Source organism: Sceloporus undulatus, chromosome 1, assembly GCF_019175285.1.
Source record: "Sceloporus undulatus isolate JIND9_A2432 ecotype Alabama chromosome 1, SceUnd_v1.1, whole genome shotgun sequence".
In the NCBI taxonomy this organism is placed as follows: domain Eukaryota; kingdom Metazoa; phylum Chordata; class Lepidosauria; order Squamata; family Phrynosomatidae; genus Sceloporus; species Sceloporus undulatus.
The window spans coordinates 200,175,550-200,189,640 of NC_056522.1; the positions used below are offsets into that span (position 1 = coordinate 200,175,550).

General features: G+C 39.6%; 1 protein-coding gene and 1 pseudogene across 1 annotated transcript in view; both read right to left on the reverse strand.

Annotated features, from left to right (window-relative positions):
- ZNF804A (zinc finger protein 804A) overlaps positions 1 to 14,091 on the reverse strand; it is a 273,108-nt gene that overhangs the window by 133,903 nt on the left and 125,114 nt on the right. The window lies entirely within an intron of this gene.
- On the reverse strand, positions 7,544 to 7,642 carry LOC121920091 (annotated as a pseudogene).

Here is a 14,091-nt window from a genome sequence, read left to right on the forward strand (position 1 = left end):
AATATTTAGAACTTGCTGTCATCTCATTGCTAAAGAAAAGGAATAAGTATATCACAATGTAATTGTCCTGTGTAATATATTAATCCCTCACTGATTGTAATTTCCTGGATTAATTTTTAGCACTAGATATTTTTTTCATATCACATCTATTATTTATTTAATGAGAAATACATTCTGTTGTAAAATATATCTTCTGTGTCACACCTTACAGCAATAGAAAGGTTAATGCTGCGTTATATAATGCTGAGAGAGACAATAAAAGAAGAAAGGGATGGGCAGAAGCTTTTCCAGGAAGAAGAAATGTCAACAGCTCCCTAAGAAGGCACAAAAATGAAGCTTTATCTGCTGCTGACTACTAAGGAAAAGTTTTTGAATAAATTCCTAAAACAAACATTGCTAACAGAACATTTATTACTTTTTTAATATAATTCCAGCATTTCTTTCTGAAGCTTCCTTGGATTTTTAAATAGTTGTCAACATCACTGTTGATTCAATGATTAAAACATACACACACACATATATTTTTGCCATTTAGAACTTGATTTAAAAGTATATCATGCTTTGCAGAATCAAGAAAAAGGAGGCAAGCCACAAAGCTGAATGCTAAAGATGATGCTTTACCAGACATTCTCCCTTAACAGTAATGACATTGTGCAATGTCACAAATTGTATTTGCTTATACAAATTAACCTTGATGCAAACATATCTTTCCACAGGCTTTCAAATCCTGTTTCAGAGAAAAGACAGGGGAAACCTGTGAATTTCACTTTCTCCTACATTCATATTTTGTAAATTTATGCATTCCATCCTGAAAATGAAAATTTGCAATTTTTGGTAAGTTCTTTGAGAACACCATCTAAATGTAAATAAGTACCCAATGTGGATATCCGCAGGGTAGGCTGGTATGCCATATAGCTATTATGAAGAGGAGCATCTTGGAGAAAAAAAGAAGTAGCAATCCTAACTTAGTACTAACATAATGGAATACAGAGGGATTTAAATCCAGACTTTTGAGAGATGAGCATTCAAAACCCTCAGTTTATTTCCGTTTCTACCAACTCCATTTTTAACATCTTCTTTTCCCTCCTGGATATTAACAAATCTATAAATGTGGGTAAATCCTTATAGAAAATAAGATGGCCCACATTTTCCACCCATATCTTATCCAGATGGAGAGAACAACATGTATGGAATCAGGAAACATGCTCTACATTGCTTCAGTCATTTTTGGCCTACAAACAAACATTCTAAGTTTTCTTATATTTCTATAGAAATCCTCTTCAGTGGTTTAAATGGTCAGGAATACCTTCATAATCTTTTTCAACAAATGCTTGGCAGTTCACAAAACCAATAAAGAACTGGCTTCCCAATCCTAAATAACAGCATGAAAGAAATGTATGAAGTGCCTTGTGTGTGTGTGTACATATTCTTTTTCTCCTTCTCCTTCTTTGTTGCAGCTCAGAAGTTGAGCCACTAACTAATACAATTTGAGGATCCCTCCATTTCTGTGCAGCAATCTGCCTGATGGTATATTAAAAGGCATTGGGTACCTGGGACTTTCATTTTTTATACCAAGTGGGCTGGAGTCTGAATGACATCCAACACAGTCATCATTTTAATGGCTCTGCATATCCAATTCTTTCATAGGTTTCAGATTTTCTTGGCAAGGGAATTTAGTCAGACAGGAAGTCTCTCTTTGTCTTCTCCTTCCTCATCCCACACATATATAAGAATGGAGTAACATACATTGGTCTAAATGGCACAGCTAGCTAGCCCAACCAAGAGGCAGAATGAATTGGTCAACTCTGGTAGAAGGTTTCGTGTGTCAAGGGGGATTATTATTATTATTATTATTATTATTAACCTTTATTTATGAAGTGCTGTAAATTTACACAGCGCTGTACATGCAATTTTTTTAGTTAGACAGTTCCCTGCCCTCGGGAGCGTCCCATCCCTATCTCATCATGTTCCCATCCTTACTGCATGATCACAGGAAGGACTTTCAGACAGGATTTGTGCTTATCCTGTCTGGGAAGCCTGCATGATGGCGATTACACAAAAGGCTTTTGGATGAAGTTGAACAGATCCCATCATTATCCCAACATTAACCTGTCATTAAAGTGACATTGGTCAGCATTTTGCATTAATGGAAGTTTGTGTTAATGCAATGCCACTTTAACAACAGGTTAATGGCAGGATCGGCGCTACGGTTTGAAAGCCTTTCATATATCGCAGTCACAGATGGGTTAAGGACAGGATAAGGATGGGGGAGCGATCCCATCCCTATCCTGTCCCCATGTGAAAATCTCCAAGGAAAATGCAAAAACTCTTAGTTATTAGTTTACTGTTCTTATATTTCTTATAATCTTACACTATTCTTATATTTATTATATTCTTAATCAAGGCTTAGGTCCAGGCTATTTGAAAGGCCATATCTCCCTGTATGAACTAGCCAGAGTTTTAAGATCTTCTGGAGAAGGCTTTCTCTTGGTCCTGCCACAATCATAGGCTCACCTGGTGAGGAAGCAAGAGAGAACTTTTTTGGTGGCTGCTCCCAACCTCTGGAACTCCCTTCTGAGGGAGCCTAAATTGGCCCCTGCCCTGCTTTCCTTTCATCAGCAGGAAAAAACATTCTTATTTAAGCAAATTGTTTAATGCTTAAGCAGGGAAGGCTTATTTGTTCTAATAGAAATCTATGTTTTATCTGTTTTACAGATTTTTTTTATCATTTTTAATCAGTTTTATAGTATTTGAGGCTGCATTCGTACTGCAAAAATAATCCAGGTTGACATCGCTTCAACTGCCACCGGTCAATGCTATGGAATTCTGGGGACTGTAGTTTTGTGAGACTATTTACCCTTCTCCGTCAGAGAGTTATGGTGCCGCTACTAACTACAATTCCTAGAATCCCATAGAACTGAGCCATAACAATTAAAGTGGTGTCAAACTGGATTATTTCTGCAGTGCAGATGCAGCTTGAATGTGATGTTTTTAGATCTGTCTTGAACTTTTTGTAAACATTTTTAACGTGTTATGGAAGCTGCTCTGGCAGAAAGGCAAAATATGAATAAAGTAAAACAAAATAAAATAAATTTTGTTGCTCTGCTGGAGGTAGCAAAGTATCTTCTTAGGTCAGCTCTGATAAGTGTTTGATTATGACAACCATTGTTGTTCTATTATTTGGGGCCTCAAATTTTAAAAAAAATCCTGAAACAACAAAACAAAACAGAGCAACACTCAATTACATAGAGAAGCCATCTGTATGCAAAGTAGATCCCAGTGTGCCTCTTCAAAAACCTCTTTAGCCTACTTGCAAACTAGAGTGAATGTGACAGGAAGATATAGCCACAAAGGCCTCTGCGTTTCCATACTCAAAGCTGCAGTGCAAGCCCCATCATGTTTACTGGGATTTACCCCTGAGTAGATAGATATACAGTGTAAGGCAGTATATTTCTAACATTTTTATCCAAGTTCCTTCTGTTTGAAATTGTATTTAAAATGGTCATTTTAAATTAAGTTTCTGTCTGGATAAGGCTGAACGAGAAAAGTAATACATTTCCTAGTAAGAAAGACAGATGGAATATATAAGCCGCTCAGATTCCCAGTGATTGGGTGGGATATAAATAAATCCTATTATTATTATAGTTATTTAATAAATATTGGTTACCAGATTCATTTAGATTGTAAGCCTGAGGGCAGGGAACCGTCTGACTAAAAGATTGTATGTACAGCGCTGTGAAAATTTACAGCGCTTTATAAATAAAGGTTAATAATAATAATAATAATTTCATCTTCTTTCTCCTGGATTTTTGTTCAGGAAAAATAGTGAAAAAAAGAATAACATCTATAATATATGACTGAGAAATAAATTGTAACTTGAAAATTGAAATAGATTGTGAGAATTCAATTGGAAACTAGACAGAGATGTTATGATTCAGCTTGTTCATTGTCGCTGTGTGCCTTTGAGTAATTTCCGGCTTATGGTGACCCTAAAGTGAACCTATCATGGGGTTTACTTAGTAAGATTCTTCAGAGCAGGTTTGCCATTGTCATCCCCCGAGGCTGAGAGACTATGACTTGTCCATGGTCACCCAGTGGGTTTCAGCGGCCAAGCAGAAATTAGAACCCTGGTCGCCGAATGTCCTAGTCCAGGACTGAAAACACCACACCATGCTGGCTCTCCTGATTCAGCAAATAGGAATGGCAGAAGTGTCCAGTATCTCTGCTATTGTGGTGTAGCAACTTCACCATCAGTTTCAATGGCAGCTTCCTCCAACAGATCTTCCAGGTGTTTCTGGAGCAATCCAATTCAACATGTGGACAGCTTAAATAACACCTTAAGGGAACTTCAGAGGAGGCTGCTGAGAAAACCAACCATGGAATCATGATCCTGTAATAATGCAGCTACCAGCTGTGCCTGGTGCATGGTAGCAGTTGATTTAGCTCTTACCAGCAGTATAGCAATAGTTTCTGCAGCACAGAGACTTCTTATTAAACTCTTCATAGCCACATCACCAAGGAGTCTCCAAACTCAGGCAACCGTACATTGATCTATATCAATAAAACAATCTGAGCAGTGTTCATCGACATCACGAACAGATCTTTTGTAATGTTAACGGGTTTTATGGTAAACTCCTGAACATCCTTTCTGAGTCGGAAAGGATGCTCAGGAGCGATAATATCCATAGCCCTGGTAAGATCGTTATTCCAGGTATCAAACAAGGCTTTGACAGAAACGCTGTCATTCCCAACCATAAAACCCGCTAGGGCTTCTTGGAACCATTTGTGTTCCATCAGCCTTCAAGGGTGGTCCATTCTAATAGGTCTTCCACCCCCGAGGGGAGCAAGAGTAATGACCTTCAGTCCCACCTTGACCAGAAAATGGTCAGTCCATGACAGGGCAGAGGTTAGAGTTACCCACCTTCCCCCAGCCCAAGATATAACAACAAGAATATTATCAATATAAGAGAAATCAGAGTGAGTAGATGGTGCCTGGTCTGATTTCTGGTTCTCAGTGAAATCATTTCAAGAATGTAAGCAGAGATTTTTGCTTGTCTGGTTTCCTGCTGGATGAACTGTTTAATATAATTTCAATTCTCACCAGCGCCCCTCCCCTCTCTACGTTCTCCGCAGTCCTCCAAGGCGCTCTGGGCTGTTCCAGCACTGATGCTTGGGCTGTTGGGGGCATTTGGAGGGCAAACTGGCAGGCCGTTTTTTAAAGATCACCACTCCCACTGCCGCCCCTCTCCTCTCTCCATCCTCCGCAATCCTCCAAGGTGCTCTGGGCTATTCCAGCACTGGCGCTTGGGGGCATTTGGAGGGCAAACTGGCAGGGCAGCTTTTAAAGAGCTCCACTCCCACCTGATTTCTACATGTTAAATATCCACAACAGTGCACAAGACAGCAACAACAGCATCAGGACCACATGATATTACTCTTCCAGCATTGAGTAAGACCACTCAACAGTCACATTAAAAGTAAATACAGTGTCAGTCCTGCTGCAAAAGGGGTAACATTAATCCTTGTTATGTCATTATTGTAAGGTAACATAATTCCACCTTTACTATTAGAAAAAGAAATTCCTTAAAATGGAAGGAATAGCACGATATTTGAGACTAAAAAACCCTTTGTAGGAATGCATAATATTGTCTTGCCTCTAAGTAAACAGTCACACACATTCCAAAGGCAACCAGAATTGAAACATCCTCACTTCAGTTCACACAAAGTGTCAGTTTTGGTGATGTAGTACAGCCTTGGGGCTGTGGAGAAGCTGAAAATGGAAAAGTGCAGCCCACCAGACTCTGGAGCCTGCCTGCCCCAATCTACTCCAGGCCCAAAGACTATTTGTACTCAGTTCCAAAACAGCCAGTATGCATACACACACACACACACACACACACACACACACACACACACACCATGACATTGTTGTCATGGTGGCATGCCTTCAAGTTGTTCTGGACTTATGGCAACCCTAAGGTGGGGTTTTCTGGAGCTGGGAGCATGTGAGTCACCCAAGGTCACTCTGGTTTTCCATGATTGAAAGGGAATTGAAACCTGATCTCCAGAGTCATAGTCAAACTCAAACTATGCTGGTCCTTAAAAAATATACACATTACTAAAATGTTTGTTATACTGAGGAGCCAAGTAGAATAGCCAAAGCAGAATTTAGTTCTCCTGCAGTCAGATTCTTAGAAGAATATCTATATTCATGGGGGGGGGGGGTTCTTGGCATTTATCTCACTCAAAGGCTTCCTGCAATCCCACCCTCTGATTTAGCCAATGCTTTTGCAGCACCATAGAAAAAAGGAGACAGGTTTTCCAATGCCAGCCCAGGGTTGCCTGTGGATTAGAAGCTACATCATTAGCTTCTCTGCACAGTTAATAGAAGGCCAGCCCTGTATTCTCTTTCCCGCTGATGATCTAATGTAGCAAGCCAACTCTGCCCTGTGAAATTGCATTTCATACTTTTGCTAGTAGATCTGTATTATGCCAGCTGCTTTCCTCACAGTAATAGGCTCTTGAGGTAGATGACTGGTTTAATAACCTAGCCGAGTGCTGCAGTTTTGAATGGCTGTGCACAGCCATTGAAGCCAAAACAGCATTTTAAAGAAAATGCTATTTATTTTATACTGAATACGATAAATGGGGCTCTGTGATTGCCTCTGGTGCCAGAGGGGTGTGTGTGTGTGTGTGTGTGTGTGTGTGTGTGTGTGTGTGTGTAGTTTAGAATTTGTCCAGATAATAGAAATGAACAACACAGGTCATTCATAAAACTATTATCTTGATTTAAGGGATCATCTATAAAATTTTATCTTTTATTTGCCTCGAACACTTGCATTAACCTACAATGGATGGGGACTGTTATGCTTTGTGATAAAATGTACATATAAAAATGCCCCTAGAGCTTGCATTTATCAGCTTCAACATATTATTTGTATAGAATCATACACATATTTACTTAAAGCTTGCAGGGTGTGATCTTAGGTCTGTCACGCTCAGGAGAAATGCTGCCCTCTTCAACTTAGTCTCAAACTGTCAACTTCAACTGTTACTGAGGACTTACTCAACTCAGTTGGGTTTATTCTGAATAAAAATGGTCAGGATTGCTCACTGCTCATTACTCTCAAAAGCCCTTGGAATTTTTACTTTATGCAGGACCAAACTCCATCTCACTTTAAACTACCTTCACTTTAAACTATTGAGTAGCACCTCTAAAATTGAGAAAACCTCACTGAAACAGCCTGTTAACCTCACCTGGCTTCCCTCAAATTCCTTGGATGTGTGGTATGGTAACGCATGCTGCCACCCTTTTATTGACCTCCTACCATATAACACCATACAGAATCCTTAGTTTTAAAAAAAACACCTGTATTAACGTTACTTCTAAATCATAATTCCTGCATAGTACTGAACATAATGGCAATAGTTGTGACATAACCAGCAAAATTAAAATTATACCTTTAAATTACAGTATCAAAGCACAGCCTAAATGTACTGTACTCACATTTGCATGGTTTCAGTTGATGAAAGTGAACATTTGGTAGGGTGGAATATTTCAAATAAAATTTTAGAAAAATGAAAACATTTGAAAAACCTAAGACTTCTACACTTGATCTTAGCCAAAAGGCCGAGAAGCGACAGCCTATTTCTACCAAAAGAAATATCTGGGGAGCAGAAGTGTCACCCTTTCACACCTCCTCACTCCACTAGTGATGCCCATCTGCAGTAGCAAGAGACTCTCATTATAGGCCAAATTCTGTGGCACTTCTAGGGCTCCCCCTTCCTGGAGATTTCATCTAACCAAACTCCTTAAGGATCGGTGGCATGTGTTTCTGTCTGTGAAGGCAAAATGGCAGAGAAAACAAACATAATGAATCAGTACATTCTCCCCCACAAACAATATAAACATGTTTGGGCCCACTAAGAGGCTACAACATAGCCCAACTGCTATTCCACTCAGCTGACTGGAATGTTGTTCCCGGCTTCCCTGCTGTTTGCTTGTGCTGGAATGATTTAATGAGGAGATTACTAGTTTTTATTCTTTTGCTTCCTGGGCAGCCAGACAGTTCATTTTGCCTAGCTCTAGTAATCCTGCCTCCTTTCCTCTTATGCAAATTGTTCCAATTTTCCTTCCTCAGCCGTGATTATAAAACCGGTTTCTTGGATGGTCAAGCAGGGGCACACTGCACATTTTTTCTAACTGTTGCATTCTCTCTAGAATTATATTAACAGCATTTTTAAAGAGCCATTTCAGAACAGGGAGATAGCTCAGTGTGGGAGGACCAATTCGAAACACAAGCCAAGTGTTTCAATGCACAAATTAAGGAGCACAAAGACATTTATATGAAGCAAATGTCCTTTCGTAGTTACTGCTGGGAAATATTCTAGCAGGTATTGAAGGAGAAAGATACAGTCACACATGATGACTCCATAGTTTCCCTTCTCTTAAGGCTGCAGTCTTGTATGGCACGTCATAGCACTGAAGGTCCACATGCAGATATATACTTGGCTGAGCCATATACCACCACAACTACTGCTTGCTCAAAAGACACTGAACCTGCCCCACACTGCTTTTATGCTTCATGGAGAGAAGGCAGGATTGCAAAAATACCTGGCTATGGCCTCATCTCCACTGCAGGAATAATGCCATTTGGCACTGTTTTAACTGCCATGTCTCAATGCTATGGAATTCTGGGACTTGTTATTTTGTGAGTTAGAGAGCTCTGCTGCCACAACACACTCCCAGGATTCCACAGTACTGAGCCATGGCAGTTAAAATGGTGTCAAACTGCAATTTTTCAGCATTATTTCTCCATAGCAAACTAATGACATAATTGCTGAAATCCACAAGGATTCTCTGGCCATTTCAGCATTTATATCATCATTTCACATCTGACTATGGGGACATAGCCAGGCACATCTCCTATCCTACCAGTTTGCCATGAAGCATGGGAAGACCATGTAGGATGGCCTCAAGGGCTTTTCAGTTAGTGGGGGGGGTGGGTTTGCAGAGGGGGTAAGGCAATACCATCATGCAGCAGCCCCCCCAAAAGATATCCACATGTGTGTGTTGATGTCACAAAAAGGATGGCTCAAGTCTCAATGTACTTGAGATTATCCTTGTGTACTGCTATCAAACAATGCTATTTGATGCTACATGCTATTTAAATGAGATGTCACAAATGTACCAAGCCTTGTGGCAGACAATCAAACCATCCATCTATCACTTTATTTACATCCTACCCTTTCCCCAAACACACATGAGCACACACACACACCAGGAGTATATCTACACTGTACAGTTATAGCAGTTTGATACCACTAACTGCCATGGCTCTATCCTATGCAACCCTTGGATTAGTCATTTGGTGAGATAATAATAATAATAATAAATTTTATTTGTATATCGTTTTTCCCTAGATCAAAACGGTTTACAGACTATAAACTATTAAAAACATCTCATAAAAATAGATAAAAACAAGTAATACAATTATACAAATACAGTCATTCATAGGGTAAGGCAGAGAATCGATGACATCAAGAGTGCTCAACTAAGATGTACTTAGTATTCTTGGTTAAAGATAGGACTCTGGTACTACAATCAGGGGAATCCACCAGAGCAGTTTATTAGAAAATTCAAAGCACCTCACCAACCTACAAACTGCAAGATACAGTAGGCTATAGCCATAACATTTGAAGTGGTACTACACCGCTAGAACCACATAGTATGTACAGAAACCAGAGAACAGTAGATTCAATTAGGTTTACAACACTAGGATGAACCACCTGTATATACCTCCTGTATCTTGTTTCCTAGCATGTGTGTGAATATTTAATTTATACCTCCCCTTTTTGTCTCCATTCCACCCCAAAGCACATGCTTTCAGTGGCGAGATTAAAGTATGAAGCACTAATGCTGTATTCTGGCTTCCTTGAAAACCCTATGTTGTTTCTCCTAGGAAGGCATGCCTTAAATTCACTTTGAATTGTCCTTCATGAGGAATATTGGTGGCAATACTAAGCACTGAGTTTATGTGCTGTTAACACACTTCACAAACTCTCCCCATTTCACTCCATTACAAAGACAACAATAAGCTGTGACTGAGTTTTAGATGTCAACAGCTTTATTTTGAGGCACTGCACATGATCAGAAGTGGTACTTATTTTTTATTTTTCAGAAATATTTCACATGCTCAATAAAACTATGCATAGCTATTATTCTTCCTTTCAAAAACAATTCCTTTTTCTTTGTTATTTAGAGAAAGAATGTAATGCTTAAAAGAACCCATCCTTCAGCTTCTACAGTTTCTCTAACTATGAGTATTCTTTTTGCCTGAAGATTTTTATTTACCCTATAAATGGAGGAACTCGAGCTCTAAAACATTTTTATACATACACATCTTTCAAATTCATATCCAAGAATATCTCTTATCAGCCTAACATAGTCACACAACCAGGCACTGTTCTTCTAGCACACTTTAGTATTTAATGCTTGGTAGCATTCTTATGCACTGTCAATAAAGCCATTTCATTTTTTACATTCTGCTGAAATGTGTTACAAAGGTGATAGTAAAAGACATTTTAAGAATACTAACGTTGACAGTCATGATAAAAATATAAACATAAAAGGTCTTCCCCTGTAACTGAGAAAATTAAGGATCAGTTATTGAGTGTCTAGCAAGCAAAGTTCTTTCAGCAATTTGACAAGTCAAAAAGCGATCTGTCAATTGGTATTAGATTTAACAAGCAAAACAGAACTTCAATCAAAAAGCAATATCTGAATGATAGGTGGGTCCTGGAGAAAAAAAACAACAGACATATTTGTTGCACAATTTTCAACTTGTACGTTTCTCTAAAGCCATTAGCATTTGCTGCTCAGACACACTGTTATGTACATCAATCCTGGAAGCCAGGTGGAGAGCATCTGGATAAAAATTAAAGGGGAGGGAAACAACAAGGATGTAATTGTGGGAGTCTATTACAGACCCCCAAGTCAGATGGAGGAATTGAATGAAGCCTTTCTAAAACAGATGACCACACACTCAGAAAGTAGAGATGTAGTAGTGATGGGTCACTGCTACGATCCTGATTTTTGCTGGAAGTCAAACTCAGCCAAATCCTCAAGGTCTAGCAAATCCCTCATTTGCTTTGAAGACAATTTCATTGTCCAAAAGGTGGAAGAAGCAACAAGGGGGTCAGCTATTTTAGATCTGATCATAACCAAAAGGGATGACTTGGTTAATGGGGTGCAAGTGGTGGGATCCTTAGGTGGGAATAATCATGTACTCCTGGAGTTTGTTATACAGTGGAAAGGAGAAGCCAGGCATAGTCAGACATGCAATCTAGACTTTAGGAGAGCTGATTTTAGTAAACTTGGAAAAATACTGGGGGTGATCCCATGGTCAGGAATACTAAAAGATAAGGGAGTTCAAGATGGATGGGAGTTTCTCAAAAGGGAGATACTGAAGGCACAAATTAAAACAGTTCCAGTGAGAAAGAAAAATGGCAGGTGTCGCAAGAACCCAGGATGGATGACAAAGGAACTTTCAGCTCAGCTAAATTTTAAACGGAACATGTATAAGAAATGGAAAAATGGAGAAATCACCAAAGAGGAATTCAAACAAATAGCTAGCAAGTGTAGAGATAAGGTCAGAAAAGCCAAAGCACAGAATGAACTCAGGCTTGCTAGAGAGGTTAAGAACAACAAAAAGGGCTTTTTTGGATATGTCCGCAGCAAAAGGAAGAAGAAGGAAACGGTAGGGCCACTGCGTGGAGAAGATGGCAAAATGTTAAAAGAAGACAGAGAAAAGGCAGAATTACTCAACACTTTCTTTGCCTCAGTCTTCTCAGAAAAGGAAAAGAGTGCTCAACCTGAGGAAAATGGAGCAGAGGACAGATTAGAGGAACTTCAGTACAGAATAAGTAAGGAGATAGTACAGGAATATCTTGTTAATCTAAATGAATTTAAGTCTCCAGGACTAGATGAACTACATCCAAGAGTATTAAAAGAACTGGCAAATGTAATATCGGAGCCATTGGCAATAATCTTTGAGAAGTCCTGGAGAACAGGAGAAGTGCCAGCAGACTGGAGGAGGGCAAACGTTGTCCCCATCTTCAAAAAAGGGGGAAAGGAGGGTCCCAACAATTATCATCCAGTTAGCCTGACATCAATACCAGGAAGGATTCTGGAGCAGATCATTAAACAAAGGGTCTGTGAACATCTAGAAGGCAATGCCATAATCACAAAAAGTCAACACGGGTTTCAGAGAAACAAGTCATGCCAGACAAATCTTATCTCTTTTTCTGATAAAATTAGCAGCTTGATAGATGAAGGGAATGCTATAGATATTATATCTTGATTTCAGTAAGGCCTTTGACAAGGTTCCCCATGACATTCTTACAAATAAGCTTGTAAAATGTGATCTAGACACAGTAAATGTTACATGGATTTGTACTCTATTCTCCTTTGGCCAGGACCCACCTGGAATATTGTGTCCAGTTCCGGGCACTACAATTGAAAAAGGATATTGAGAAACTGAAGCATGTCCAAAGGAGGGTGACTAAAATGGTGAAGGGTCTGGAAACCATGGCCTATGAGGAATGACTTCGGGAGCTGTGGATGTTTAGCCGGGAGAAGAGAAGGTTAAGAGGTGATATGATAGCCCTGTTTAAATATTTGAAGGTATGTCATGTTGAGGAGGGAACAAGCTTGTTTTCTGCTCCTCCAGAGAACAGGAACCGGAACAATGGATGCAAACTACAGGAAAAGAGATTCCACCTCAACATTAGGAGGAACTTCCTGACAGTAAGGGCTGTTCGACAGTGGATCAAACTCCCTCAGAGAGTGGTGGAGTTGACCTCCTTGGAAGTCTTTAAACAGAGGCAGGATGGCCATCTGTCAGGGATGCTTTGATTGGAAAGTTCCTGCATGGCAGGGGGTTAGACTGGATGGCCTTTGTGGTCTCTTACAACTCTATGATTCTATGATGTGATTGACTCTTGTTTGGACAAGCTTCTTTTTTGGACTACAGTTTACAGTGGCCAGACTGGCTGGAGGGTTCTGCAAGCCAAAATAAAAATCACTTTGGCTTGATTCACCAATACAATGAATAGATCTCTGTTATAGTGAGCTACCCAAGATGTAGCATACTATTAGTGTTGTAGGGGTAAACAGTGAGAGCCAGAAAGCATACACTGAAACTTCACCTTTTAAGGTCACTTGGTAGCCTTTGAAAAGGAAATATCTTTCAAACTAGGCACTGGCAATATGAGGAAAACAACAATATCCCATCTAAAAGGTTGTAGTATGTTTGTGAAGAAGGCTGAAAACACCAGCTAATCCCCACGAATCCTAAATATTGTATTATTTTGTTTATTCCAGAATCAAAGTGCCTGTTTCAACAGATATGCATGGAAGTAGGTCCCCCACCCCAATTTTCCTTTTACATTGTCTAGAAATAGACTTGAGAAGATCTCCCCTTCTTCCAGCCTTGAGTCCAGTGCTTGTTTTTTGTCTTGTTCTGTTGTGAACAGTACACACTGTGAGGATGAAACAGGATCTGAAGTTGCTTCATCTTCATACCCACTTCTCCCTCTAATCTCTCTTCAACCCTCTCTCTGGTTCTTTTTCTTTGTTCTTTTGCTTACAACTAATCAAACCCCCTGGCTATTTATGCCTGGCAGCTTTTGGCAGAGATTTAATTTTGAAATTTATTTTATGCTTTCCCAGCAGTGAAAATGCCAGTAGTAATCTTTTGCTTGCTTGTCTTTCTTTGATGGGACATGGACATAGACACGCACACGGACACTCACACACACACAAACACACACACACACACACACACAGAGAGAGAGCGAGCTGGGAATTGACAATTTAACAAATGCTTATGTGGGACATCATGGATATACTGCAGATAAAATGAGTAAGAGGCAAACAACAGAATAGGGGGAAAAAAAGGTTTTAAATAGACCATACCATTGGAATGGACTGCTCCATTGGAATCTGAATCTAATTTTAATTACAGACTTTTCAGTCTCCATAAACTGCTGAATTCTCTCCATAGTATCTGTTTTCATTAAGATGGCTCA